We start from the raw sequence: 15,036 nt of genomic DNA, 5'->3' as shown, positions 1-15,036 counted from the left end.
ACAAATGGACATACTTTTTCACAGTGTAAGGTAATTGTAAGGTAAGTGTAAGATCATAGAAATCTTTGCCACAGGAAATTTTAGATGCCAGGTTTATAAAGGCATTGAAAAAAAAAAAAATCCTTGGTGGCAGTGGTGGTGTGGAACACAGGATCAAAACACTGGTAAAAAGCATACTAAATATAATTGAAAATACATTCCCAGCTGCAGAAATCCCACCTAGGAAGAAGCTGGGAGCCATCCTGATTGAAGTGCTATCATCCCGAATACATACGCTTCCTCTGGTTAACAGATCTTGGTCAGTGCCGAAGTCAAAATACTGGGTTTGATTAACCCTTGCTTCAACACAGAAAGCCATTATTCTGGTCTTTTCAATCTGTTCTTTTTTGTACATTCTGACTGAGGCATGACAAGTTGGTTAAATATTAGATCATTTGTATTACAGTTCACTATTTTATCCATTAAATAACCAGTTATAACATAGATTTCATCTTCTGTCAAATGGAAAACAGAGGGGTTTCCTTGAATTTATTTTTATTAGGGCTCTTCAAGTCATTTCTTTTTGCAAAATTAAAGGAAATGTCTCCTGATAATGTTATTTTGATCATTACAGCTAATATTTGTGCTACATTTTCATAATAAGACTTGGCAAAAACTGAATTTGCATCATTTTCCCCAAGCGGTTTTCTGTGTCATATTTGATAAAAAGTACTATACAGAAATTTTATGTATATTAGTTGGAGAGAATGTTGAGATAATCTGTTTATTAAAACCAACATATACCACCAAAATGTATTTTAAATGATAAGAAGAAAATACTATAATTCATTTCTGTTCTAAAGTGCATTTTTTTCATGTCTAATATTCTGGAATTGCTTAATCTCTTGACAAAAACTCTATAAATTATAATACTCTTCTAATGATCACAGGGTATTTCTTTCACTCTCAGGACATTACGACTCTAGTGGGAATTATGGTCACACTTTAAGAGGATTTGATTCAGTATTAGGATGGCAATTGTGCGTTAATTAAATACCAATTGATTATTTAAAGTGCATGTGCTGAGTTTTAGTGCATTTATATTAGGTACATAATCTGTAGATCTTGATTACAATGTTTTGAATGATAGATTACAGGTGCTGATAAAGCAGAAAATGTTTGAGTGATGCTGAAAAGTGAATAAACCAACTGTTTGGTATTCAAGGACACCATGGCATAAGTAGGTAAATGGATGTTCCTGTTAAACCATATTTATAACTGGTTGTGATGCTTAATTCCACCATTTTGCAGGTTTACTAAATCTAAGGACATGGTTTGCTTTGGTTTTCTACTACATGAGCAAACTAGCACAGCTTCCTTTCTAAAGGAAGAAAAAGATTTGAAGACTAGATATAGTTTCTGTCATCTCACACCTAGGGGATTACACACACTGGGGCAAATAGGAGTTTCACAGATGGGTAGGTTTATGCTATATTCTCTGTTGAATAGCCAGTAAGAACAAGCAAAGCTTTTTTACTTTTATTAAACCTCAGGTCAAACACCCCTTACAGAATGTGATCCATACCCACTTGATTAAAAACTGGATGAAAGCTTAGGGTTCACAAAGAAATATAGTCAGTTTATGGCAAGCAGTGGGATTTTGTTTGTGCTTAGCTTACCAGGGCTTATGTTGGCAGAGAAAAATTCATCACCCATGGCTTCCATATCAAGGCAAGAGCTATAGATAAGACTGAAATATTTTCACGTTTTCATCACTTTACAGAACTCCATGATTTTTGGGTGGTGCATTAGCTTGAGTCAACACGCTTTGTGCATAGAAGTGAAAGATACTTTTACCAAGAAGAACAGATAAAACTTAAACCAAGAAACTACAGGAAGAAAGCCAACTGGAAGTATGTGCCAGTACTGTACTAGAACAGGCATTACTCCAGTAAATAAATGATTCTGGTTTTAGCATCTTTGCAGATTACGTATGTACAAATAACACATTAAATCTATTTATTGAAATACCCACCAAAAAAAAAGATTTTTTTTTGTTTTTGTTTTTTTTTTTTTTTTTTACATTGAACTGGTATTTTCTATGGTAAGAACTTCAGAGTTTAAATGTATAAGTGCCTCAGACTATGGGTTATTATAAGAGGAATGAAAATTACTCTAATACTGTTTGGAGAATAGCAGCTGGTTTTATCTGCTGTGCCAGGTTTATTTTTGGCACCATTCCTGATGTTTCCTGTGTGCAGACCCAGTGGGCGTGAGGATAGCAAGCCTGAGTTTGTGTGAATGGTCATTGCCAAGATTCTGCCTTTGTACTGGAAAAGAAGAAAAGGAGAGAATAGATTTGAAAAGACATTGGACTGACAAGACTGAAGTTCTGTGTTTACCAGCAGAATATCTGTATAACAAACAGATAATGGCAGTCCAGGCTTCCCTGTGCAGGTGTGCCAGCATCCCTCTTCAGAAAAGATCAAGGCTGTGGGTGAGAGGCCACAACAGATTTTTACGTTCATATACCTTGGTATCCTGGGTTGCATTAGGAGGAGCGTTACCAGCCGGTGAAGGAAGGTGATCCTTCCCCTCTACTCAGCATTAGTGAGGCTGCACATGGGCTGCTATGTTCAGTCCTGCCTCCCCAGGGGTGACAGAGCACTGGCACAAGTTGCCCAGAGAGGTTATGAAGTCTCCTCCTTGGAGATCTTCAAAAGCTGCCTGGACATGGGCCTGGGCAGCCTGCTCTGGATGGCCCTGCTTGACCAGGGGACTGGACCAAGTGGCCTCCAGAGGGCTCTTCCAATGTCAGACATTCTGAGATTCTCTGATTCTGTAATCCTGCTTAGAGGCCTTCCTGCTGTGACTGCCAGCAAGGACATCTATTTTATAGATATATTTATTTACTTATATTATATATATATATATATTCCTGTATAAAAGCTGGACAGAGACTAAATGCCAGAAGTTCACATAGGTCCCTGAACCGATGACAAAAGTCAGTCACCAACCAGCAGGACTTAATTTAGGAAAACAGCCAGAGGTGTCAAAGTCTGCACTGCAATCATCTGCACCCCAAATCACAAATTCTGATCTTCAGCAGTGCTGTCAAGCCCTCTGCTGAGCCCGCATTGTTCTCTCTGTCCCATGCCCCCAGAATGACAGGCTTTGCCTTTCACAAACTTTAATAATAATCTCTGTGAGCCAGACTGTGCACTCAGGTGGTAAGCAAGCTGCAATACCCCTTGAATATTTCTGTATTATACCACACTTCATCAAGACCCTTTTAGGTCAATTATTTTTTTTTGCTAGGAAAGGAAATCATCTGCTACCCATTTATTTCGGGTGTAAAATCCTAATTTCCAACTAAAGCTGCTTTGCTACTTCCTCCTTCCCTTTCTTGGAGGCACCAAGGGAGTAGAAATTCCAGTACTATCTAGTCATGCCTAGCATGAACACATGAAGCTATGCAAGAATGCAGAGAGAATTTTGTTTCACCCTGCTTCCCAGAAGGACTGCATCTGACCTTTCCAAATTCCAGCCTTCAGTACTGTCAGATAATGGATTTTTATTTATTTTTAAGGTCACTGACACCTTACAAAGAACACAGAAAATGTTGGATGGGATGCTTTCTGTGAAATGGAAGATTTTCAGTGAATATTACTCATTCATAATTATTGGAGACCTGGATCAAAAACAATAAGAGAAGACGATTTTTATTTTTATTTTTTAACTTCAGTATTCCTTCCTTCCTTTCTTTCCTTCCTTCCTTCCTCCCAGGTCTCCATCAATATTATAAATATCTGACTGGATGAAAAATTATGGCAAAAGGTATGTGAAAAGCTAGTTGTGGTGTACATCTTATTCTACTCACTGGGTACAAGACAAAGCTCCACTTGAATGTTTGGAAATTGGGTATGATCTATCTTTACTGTACAGGTTCTTCATATTGCAAGATAAGCACAGAAAAAAAAAGGAAAAAAAGAAAAAAAAAAGGAAAAAAAGAAAAACAAAGTTGTTTATCTGTGAAAAATACCCTAAGAAAGAGTACATGCATATTCATGCACATTTGGATAGAGATAGAGTGATGATTACATTTTGACTAAAGTTAAGAAAAGGAACTACTCTCAAATACCTAAGGGGAACACACACACACAGACACACACACACACATATATATATTCTATATATATATATATTTCATATTCAATTCATATATATATTAATATTTCATAATATTCATATTTCATATTCATATTCATAATATTCATATTTCAATTCATATATATATATATTCTACCAGCAAAAACAATTTAATCATATATGCTGCCTAGCACTGTTTTGTGGTTGCAGTGACCAGTTTCTAAGGAATGGTCTTTTCTGATAAATGACTCTAGAGATAAAATACTGCTACTGTGTATGGAGCTTGTTAGTTGTATCCTGATGTACCAGTGATGGCTCAGAGAGATACAGAGAAAAAGAAAGGAAGCATGTTTGATCGAACACCTAGTTGTTCACAGCAGTAATTTTACATATGCACATATGCAAATATCTATGCACATATATATTTACTCAAAGGTACACATACACAGGCAGTTATATTAAATGTATTCTCCATGGGAGAATGATTTTCAATATAGCAGAACACAAAAAATGCTGAAAATATGTTTACCTTAGAAACAACAGGAAAAAAATAAAGAAACACAACCCACATGCCCTCCCCTCCCCAAAGGTATTCTGTCTAACTGCAATGTACAGCATTATGTAAGAATACTGTGTGCAGTTAAATAAACATAAGACTGAGCAGATTTCCCCAAGTGGGAAAAAAGCTATTTGAAGACTTTAGCTTTTTTTTTTTTTTAACTGTTCAAAGTATGGTCAGTAGAAGAAGCAAGCAGAGTTCTGAAAGGAGTAATGAGATGACAAAAGGAGAGAACACCTGAAAGAGCATCTACTCTGTACGAAGCACACTATTTCCCTTTTGTTGTGAACTCTTGGACTCGTGTAACCCAGTCAGGCTAGTAGTAGAAAGAGGGTTACATGCAGGGTGAGTGAGGCAAGAGCTGCATCTCCTTCCAGTTTGCTATTCTGAGATTTGATAGAGTTCAGTCTTCACGTTCCACTCATGAAAGAGGTACAATCATCTGCAGTGGGTGGGAAGGTAAGTGATCTGAAAGAGTTATGAATGCCAGCTGAGAAAAGGGAAATATTCTGCTACTAATTCAGCATCTTAATGTCTTAATAAAAATATTCAAGTACTTCAAATACTCGTTGATTTCTGTGTGACTAAAACTTTTGAAATCCAAAGTGATTGGTTGATAGCTTGCCAAATTGGAGCTTAGAACCTTGACACTGGATAGGTGCATTATGTGTGTGTATATGTATATTCATATATTTTCCTTCGCCTGGGAAAGAGAGTTTTTAAGAATGACTTGAAATGTCTTATTTTCTAAAACTTGAACTGAACATAACTTATTTTTTAAAAGATTTCTCCAGCCTACCCACCAAGCATCCTAGACTAGGTTTCTCATTCTCACACTGCATATCATGAAGCACACTGTGATGCATCAAGTCATATATCAAATTTAGAGAGGAATGAATCACAGCAGATTGAAACTTTGGATGGCTCACTCTCCACATCTTTGCCTTGCAAAATGAGGCTGAATAGCTTGAAAGACTGCTGTTTCCTTTGCCTTCTTTTGTGCCTAAAGATAGCAAAGAGTCAGCAAACACTAGGAACATTCTCATCCTATTTCTTTTGATATTTGCATGTGCATCCTCTTTCTGTTCTTAGCCAGTGGTCCAGATGTGCTGCCAGTACTAGTTCTCCCTTCAGACATTGCTTCTTTCTTTCCATTAAGCAGCCTATTATTCTTCCTTCTTCACATAGCTGACACTCAGTTGCAGCTCTAGTACTAGCCCCCCTGCCAATAGATTGCGAACATAAATTAGACATTCCTGGCTGAACCCACTTAGTTGTTTGTCTGCTTGCCTTCTGTTAATGCATGCACATGCCCGAGATCTTCTTAAACTCCATCCACAGACTCATTACACTGCATGCCTCGTCCCCTCAAAAGTCAAGTACTTAAATATGGCCTTAATCCACAAGTATAATCTCTGCTATTTTAGGCCATGGCTGGAATCCCAAAATAGAAAGATGTGAAATAATGAAAACCTACTAACTTTTGTTGAACCTCAGTTCTATTTTTGAGTAAAGGTTCTGGCCACAATTTCCTTTCTACAGGTCAGCTCAACCATTCCCTAAAGCAAACACGACAGCCTTAAAAATGCAACGGTGTGTCATCCTGTGATTCATCGTCCAGCAAGTCAGAACCAAAATAATCATTTCCTAAGCAGGGATGTACCACCATGTGATATAAGGAAAGCTGACATTTTAAAAATATACAGGGATGGATGTTTTTTCAAAGGTTTACCAGTCAATACCCCCAGAGAAGTTTCTTAAATAAATCTGTAGTTTGTAAATCTATGCTAAATGCTTGCCCTGAGGCCTTATTCCAATCCCATTGATGCTGATGGAAGCAGAATCCACTGAGGCAGAAACAGCAGGCTGGAGTAGCTAAATTTCAACTATTCTAAAATTCACAGCCTTTTGTAATCTCTTGCTACCGCAGAAAGGATGAGGCCAATCAAATCTTCCCCTGTTCCTCTTGCTGCCAAATTCTTCCTTACTCTATGCCCAAATATTTTATACTTGCTAGCATCTGTTGTTTCTCCTACAGTCCCTTCTTTGTAGATTTGGGGGTTATGAACCAAGAAAGTTTGACAAATAGAACACACGAACAGCATGAGAGTATCTGCCCTCCTGCTCAGAACAATGGTGCAGTCTCATAAAAGATACTAAAATTTCTGTGTGGGTTAGCATTACCTTTCCTTTGCTATGTCCTCTAAAGCCTTCCCCATTAAGCTACTGCTTGATTTATGTCATGAAGCCTTACTTTTTATATCCTTTTTCTTTTTCTTTTTTTAATCTTATCTAAAGATGTTCTCATTATCCATATAAATGCCTGTTTTTCTTTCTGAACTCTAAGTCTCAGTGAAATCTTATGGCAGTGGGTTTGACTGATTAATTATGCATTGTATAAAAAGATACTCCCTTTTATCAGTTTGAATTTATTTCCTTTCAGTTTCATCTACTCTCTCGTTATTCTTGTCTCTTGACAAAGGGCAAGTTTATCTTGTTTTAAAATCCCTTAATATCCCTCGGTGTGAACCAATATTATATACCCATCACCTGTTACACCAAGGATCTCAATATGTCTCAGTCTTTGGATGTCACTGTCTTTCTTTTTTTTTCGTAGCCCCGATAGCTTTCTAGTGGATATACAAACCCTGGTTAACTTGGTTATAACTGTGTTTCTAATACAGGTGTTCTGCAGATATTTAGAAGCCATCCAGTAACCTCAAGATCAAGGACTATCAACTAAAAAATATTCATTCTACACCGACCTCTCATCAGTGTTCACTGCTCTGTATTTTAACTTGATTTCTGGAAGCTGTGCTCATTCAATGTTAAAGTTTACATTGCAGATCAGCTCTAATAAGCTCTTCTCCAAACTATTCCTTTTTCTTCTCTTATCTTGAATTTTCCCTGTCATTCATTTGCTTCTCTTTTGCCATTTGCTTAAGTGATCTGTAAGCACAGAGTAAGGAGTTAGAGTGCTTTAGAGTCTATTTCCTTTCTCTCTCACTTGGCATGGCCATACAGCACGTGGTAGTGCATGCACAGGTGTGCAATCATCCCTTCTTCATCGCTGGTGTTTATATATCTATATTCTGATATGCTTTCAGTTTTTCTGGTGAGAAATTCAGCACACTAATCATGTGAATGCATAAACTTGATGTGCACCCAAAAAGTGCCTCTTTTTTAACAATAGAAAGTTGAAGCTGGTATACAAAACTCCAGGTAGCAATAGCTTACTGTAAGCTATGAAGAGAACCAGTAACATCTGTTTGATTCTATTTCTCTAATTTCAGTTTGGCTATAGTTTTAGCAGGGCTCAATTGAGCTGGCACAGGAGGGTCTAGTTTAAAACTAATTCTGTTTACTACTTATCTATTAATCTCAGCTATTGAGCAGTGTGGGTACATACCCAGGTGTTTAAATTCAATTGAAGTGTTTATCAATGACTGTATAGAGAGAATCTCTCTCAAGAACAAAAGGGTTTCCTCCATTTTGTCACTGCAAAAGGAATGTAGAAAGCAGCCATGTATTAGTCATCTGGCTCTGTGATAGGCAGTCCAGCTCTAGGACAGATTCTGACTGAGGAAAGCAGAAAGAGTTTAAAAGCTTTGACAACTAGTTTCAGTGTTGATAGATGCTGTCTGAATGTTCTCACACAATTTTATCTCCATCTATTTCTGGTCAAAGTTTAAAGACAGTTTATGACTCTATTAAACAATATCCTTGTGATACAGAGCACTGAAGGAGAACACTGGTAGCATCTCTGAAAGCATCTCATTAATGCAGGACAAATCATTGCCTCCTGGCATTAGTTTTGTGCCTTATCACCAGAACTGTTCATCTGACCATGTGACTGTAGTGGAGGGGAAGGAAGCACAGAAAAGAGCATGACAAAAAACACATTCTCACTCTATCAAAACCCTCTTGCTGTGGATTAATTAGAGGATTTCAGGAAGCCCCAGATTAGTAAATGGAAATCTTTGTGATTTGCCTTGGCAATTATTGGACTGAAATTTCAGAAGTTGAGATAATTCCCAAGAGAAAGTGCATCTGTGCACTTCAAATTAGCTGCTTATATGCTTGCTTAGATTCTTTACATGCCTTCCAAACCATACTGGCATACTTAAAAAGTATACTCAGGTTGACAGATTTAGAAGAAGGAAATCTTTGGTAGATTACATTGGCAGAAAATTCCCTGCAGTGTTTCACGTAGAATGTTTCTCCTCCTCCTAGAAAAGATATCCCAGAGGAATTCAGCTCTTTCTCTGGACATATCTGCCTAAATCTCAGGAAATAAGAATTAGGAGCATAAAAGAGAATTACTTGGGACCCTCAATCTATCTTGAAACTACATACACCTGGCAGCCCTGGCTCTGGTCCCAGGCTGGTGTAATTTTAACCCCTTATATGAGTAACAGGTTGTCATAAGCAAGGTTTAGTGTCTCTTGACCTCATAGGACTAACAAATGAGAGTAGATGCTATTGGAAAAGGGTGAGGTTTTAAACTCTGAAAGCATATAAGTTGTGTTTCAAGTCTTAACCACTTTCACATATCAGATTACACAGATATGCCTCTTCTTTTCTACTGTTTTATTTGAAAGGTTTTATAGAATCCCTTATGCTTCTGAACTAGGACATCTGACTTTACAATTAAGGGTATTCAAAAGTGTTCCTATAAGGTTGTTACTTTTTGTTTGTTTTAGCACTTAAAATCCTCCCTTATTCTCTCTTATTTGTAATTTTGCTATGAAGTATGAAATCTCCAGTATTTTATTCCAGTTTTATGTCAGTATGAACCTCTGAAAAAATGAGACAAAATTCGTCTGGTGAAAAGTTACATTCAGTTTAAACATACTACTTGAGATCAGTTTTAGATGCACCACAAGCTTCTAGCACCCACTTTGGAAGGGCATGACTCTCATGCAGTCCATTACTGTGTCTGCAGAGCCTCTGTGGCTGTCTTGGTTTTGCTTACATCATCTCAATGATGCTGAATGTTTACCTTGAGTTAACTGAATCCTTTACCAAACATCACTCAAAGCTGGGTTGTGAACTCCCACTGAAACTTTTTTAAGACATTATGCATTCAAAAATCTCCACCAAAATCTATATACCCCACTGTCCCTTGTTTTCCACATAGATGCAATTAAATATTGGTGTGTTCCATATCCCACGGGAAGTGTTGGGAACACGAGCATTCCTGGATGCACTCCTAGTATAGCTCAGCCTCAGTCTTGAATTCATAAATAAATATCCCATGTAAATTAGCTCATTTATTTGCAGTCAGGATGATGCTGGCACTTGTCATAATCATGTATTCTACATTTTTTTTATTTCTCAGCTAGCTGGTTCTTTTTTTCCAACTATTCAAATTTTTATCCCTTGCTATTTATCATCTCATGGTGCAGCTCACATTGCCCATTACTGTGACCAAAGCTGACACTGCAGCATTCAAAGAAATTTGAAAAAAAAATTTCTCACCTTCTCTTTTCTTCCATTCTGGGGAAAAAAGAGGACGGAAAGACAGAAAGACAGACTGAAAGACAGAAAGACAGAAAGACAGAAAGAAAGAAAGAAAGAAAGAAAGAAAGAAAGTAAAAGAGAGAGAGAAAGAGAGAGAGAAAGAGAGAAAGGGAGAGAGAAAGAGAGAAAGAGAGAGAGAGAGAGAGAAAGAGAGAGAAAGAAAGAAAGAAAGAAAGAAAGAAAGAAAGAAAAGAAAAAGAAGGAAAGAAGGAAAGAAAGAGAAGAAAGGAAGAAAGGAAGAAAGAAAGAAAGAAAAAGAAAGAAGGAAAGAAAGAAAAGAAAGGAAGAAAGGAAGAAAGGAAGAAAGGAAGAAAGGAAGAAAGAAAAAGAAAGAAGGAAAGAAGGAAAGAAGGAAAATAAAGGAAGAAAGGAAGGAAGGAAGGAAGGAAGAAAGAAAGAAAGAAAGAAAGCAAAAGAAAGAAGGAAAGAAAGAAGGAAAGAAGGAAAGAAGGAAGGAAGGAAGGAAGGAAGGAAGGAAAGAAAGCAAAAGAAAAAGAAAGAAAGAGAAGAAAGAAAGAAAGAAAGAAAGAAAGAAACCTTCTAATCTTCTGCATATTCAAGAGGAGAGGGATAGTCTCTCAGTCTGCCGAAGCGAGATAAATGGGTTTTGGTTTCTGTTTCCTTCCTTCAAATTCCATTAATAATCTGTAATTTAGATGATGTATAAGGAGCTTTGATACAGGAACAGTGTCACAACACATGGAGTAGCCCACACAGAAACTTAATTTTTCTTTTGACTAAAATACACAGAAAAATTATAGTTATTATATCATAGTGCTTTAAAAGTCTGGTTCATGATTGTTTTCAAGCCATTTTACGCAGGATGAAAATCTTAGTGAAATGTCTTGACCCAATTCCTAGAGAGTCAATGACAAGTTTGGGATCAGGGATAAAAATTGCCATAGTACAATTTGCTCCTGCTGACTGAGATACAAAAAGTATATTCTTTAAAAAGAAGTAGTTTCTTACAAAGTGCGTTCCCTTTAAACTTCTTCAATGTCTGGAAACTCAGGCAGTATTTGATTGTGTCTAATTGATTGTGTGACTGAGGGTGATCCTTTTCTCGGATCAGCTGAAAAAAAAAAAAATCAGTTGCTGATTCACAAACTGAAGTACTGTGTTCATATCAGCCAAAGCAGAAACACATTGGTGGGAGGTGATGTGTTATTGCTATGAAATCTGGCCCCATGTCAGCTAAGATTCTGCCATAAAGAAAAGGGTCATCTCAACAAAGGAAGAAGAAACTCATCCAGGGACACAAGCTCCATCGTGTTCAATGATCATCTCTCTTTAGCCTTGGACACTTGATTTACCATCCCTACTTTACTTTCATCATCTCTGAAATATTCATGTTTGCAAAGCATTTGGGAACTAAAACAGGCAATAGAAATGTTCCATATAATCAGAGCCAGTGTTCTCATGACATCTGAACTAAGACAATATTTTCTGTAAAAGAGATTTTCATTTTTACAACTAAAATAAAATAAAATAAAATAAATGTTAGCTATAAAGGCACTGTGTTTTCCATTAGGTAATGAATAATGCCTGAAGTAAAATAGGAGAAAAAAAGTCCAATAGCCAAAACAAAAGAGAATATTTAGCATATGGAAGAAAAGTCTGGAGTGGGGGGAAAAGTTATAAAAAAACGAGAGAGAGAGGGAGAGAGAGAACAAATTTAGAGGCAAATCAGAGGTTTTAGATAATAATCAGTACATGCTGAGTATAAATGCAAGGCTATTCTGGCTCTATTTTATGAAGAACAAAATTACAGTATGCATTTTTATAGTTTGACCTAATTGCTGTTTTGAAAATGGCTTCCTTATCACTGAAAGCTAAGGGAATGTGAACATGCTTGTAGACCTTTGTTCTTTTATTGAAAGATTTATGTTGCTAACCTTCAAACACTGGGTGATATATGGGTTCATATCTTTACTGACAAATTCCAGCCTCCCTGAACTCTAAAAGTTGGAATGCAGGTATAACAGCACATACAACTCACTTATCAGATTTCTCAGCATGAGAACTTAAATAAAAAACATCAGAAAAGGATATCAAATGTCTGTGACCTATAACCACACCTGAAAGCTAAGAATGGACTTGATCTGTGTGTGCTTTGTCTGACATGTAGAAACTGCTAGCCACTCAGACAAAAGAACAGTGGGGTAGAAAGAAAAATATTCTACAGAGATTATATTTCAGACCTGAAAGACAAGATAATTTATGATACGCATTAGAGGCATTAGAGACACAAGTTTTCTGGTTAGGCAAAAATACAGCATTCTATTTAGCAGGCAAAAGCTACAGAGAACTGATATATTTGGGAAACTCTGATCCTTGTAAATTTGTATTAGAACAGACTGAGGAAGTAAATGAAGCCAAGCTATCAGCAGTCTTAAAAATCAGATGTGCAAGTAAAGCAGTAAGATCAAGTAAAGGTCAGATTTTATGGCAAAAATCAAGGATTAAATCATGGGAGCTGTCATCATTGATGGTATCATATATTTTCTTCTTAATACAAAACGTAGTCATGGACTGTGTTTCTGTGGTAACAGGAAAGGTTGATATCAGAATTATGATGTAAATGAATGGATCTTCATATACCTTCTGATTCACAGTCAGTGAAGGATATGCATAAGGAACCTAGATGTAACTTCTCCAAGAATATCATTAAAAAGAATAAAGAAGAAGGGGTCTGTGTGCTGACAGAGGGTTCTGCACATTTTTTTGACAGGAAAGCAGTAATGAGAGCAAAGCAAGCTGTTCTTTTACTTGCTTGATTTTTCCTTTCTCTCCTCACATCTCTCTTTATTCCCTGTTCTGTTGTCTTTCAAAGATTATATTGTTAGGCCTGAAATATTATAAATGAAGTTGAATGAGATTACTTGATAAAAGGAATGAAATATTGATTCCAGATAAAAGGGTCTATTTCTAATGGAAGTTTCTCCATAAACATATGTATTCTATCAATAACTATGTTGAGTGCATAGCACATTGCTAAAAAAGTGAGGACAAAATGTCCTTGAAAATATAATTAAGTCAGAAATGGCCTCGGGACCAGTGCAGAGATGATGCTGGTTTTCACTTGGAAAACCTGTCTTCTCATGTTTGAGTGAACTTGTATTTATTTGTGTCTCCTCTTTCAAGCCAACTATTATGTGCCAAAAAGAAACTCTGAATGAGTGACATTGTGGGGTTCCATATTTATTCTCTCTCAGCGGCTTCCAGATCAAATGCATATGTTTTACAAGTTCAAAGATGGTTTTCTGACTGCCGGAGCTCTAAATTAAATCTGGGATCAGAAAATTAAGCATTGTTCTTTCTGAGCCTTTGTGAAATGTTCACAACAAAATGCCAAACACATCAAAAGTACAGGTCACTGCATTTTCAGATGATCTTGTTTTCTTGGTCTTGTTTTCAATTAGAACTGCAAAGATGTTATTTCCTTCCTTATCAAAGCTCAAGAGTGGCACAACACTTAAGCTAGAAAATGAAAATGTATGAGCACAATTCTGAAATCTGTTATTTTGAAATGCAAAATATTAGGATGGAGATCTGCCATGTATTTTCACTGTGGAAGTTTTTTGTGTGTTCTAATGAAAGCCAGTCTTTTCACAAAATACACAAAACATGAAAATTGTTGAAAGAATATTTTCCATTTTCCTTTTTTTTTTTTTTTCTGCTAATCACATTTTTGTATAGTTTATAAAAAGTTTATAAAAATCATTCCTAGAAAACAAGCCTGAGGGGAAAAAAAATCATATATCCCAGGATGCAAATAGAAGGAATAAGATATGTTTCAGTTAATATCTCTACATGTTCACATGAGCCTTTCTCACAATGGAGCTTAAATGTGGGACCAGAGGCTATGACTGAAACAGAAAGCCCGCTCCTGAATTTTCCCCTGTTAAGGCAGCATTTTGAACATAGAAGAGCCCAGTGAAGCCTTGCAATGAAGCCAGCAATTAGTCTGTTCAGGAAAAGTTAGAGACTTCAGTTCTATATTTCAAATATACATATAGTGAAATAAATGTAAATAAGGTGAGCAAAGATAAACTTGGTTTTACTTTTAATCCTTCTTCTGACTGTAGCAACACTTAGGTTTCTTTAAACTCAGTAGAGCTTTTTGAGTCTATTTGCCATTTCCATTCATATAAACCTTTAGATGAATTAGTTTTATCTATGTTTATATCGTCTTTTCCTCTACTAGTCAAAGAAGTTAAAATTCAAAGTCTCTTGTGCATTGTTCATTTCATATTTGCACACAAAATAATCCATCACAGCTCTATTTACACGCCCCTCAGTGAACAAATAGATAGAACTGAAATCATATAACTTAAGTGATCAATTACCACCAACCAACAGAATTCTCATCCTGCATGTGTACCATTGACTCTTGGAGTAAAAGGATATCGCAAAGATAATAATTGAACAAATTCAGGTAATGACCACAGTGGAGGAGATCTCAGAGTTTTTTTCAGGAATTACATGTACCAATACAAAGATATTGGTACAATATAAACAATACCAATATTATACCAATATAAATACCAATAATACCAATATGAACAACACCAATCCTACATTTATCTAATAAATCTTTCATTATCAAGAGTTGATTTCAAAGAAGAGACATTATTTTCAACATTGGAAGGTTTTCCAGTGCTTGGGACATGCTGACATAGTTTTTTGCTTTTCCTTTTCATTTTCATTTCTCTCTCTCTTCCCCCCTCTCTCTTTTCTGCTGTCTTTCTTTCTTTTTTAAAATAAGATGTTGAGGTTTTCCACATTTTTTTTGGTAATAGTATCAAATGTCACCAATGATTATG

Source organism: Cygnus atratus, chromosome 2 (genome assembly GCF_013377495.2).
Source record: "Cygnus atratus isolate AKBS03 ecotype Queensland, Australia chromosome 2, CAtr_DNAZoo_HiC_assembly, whole genome shotgun sequence".
In the NCBI taxonomy this organism is placed as follows: domain Eukaryota; kingdom Metazoa; phylum Chordata; class Aves; order Anseriformes; family Anatidae; genus Cygnus; species Cygnus atratus.
Note: the sequence above shows the minus strand (reverse complement) of the source record.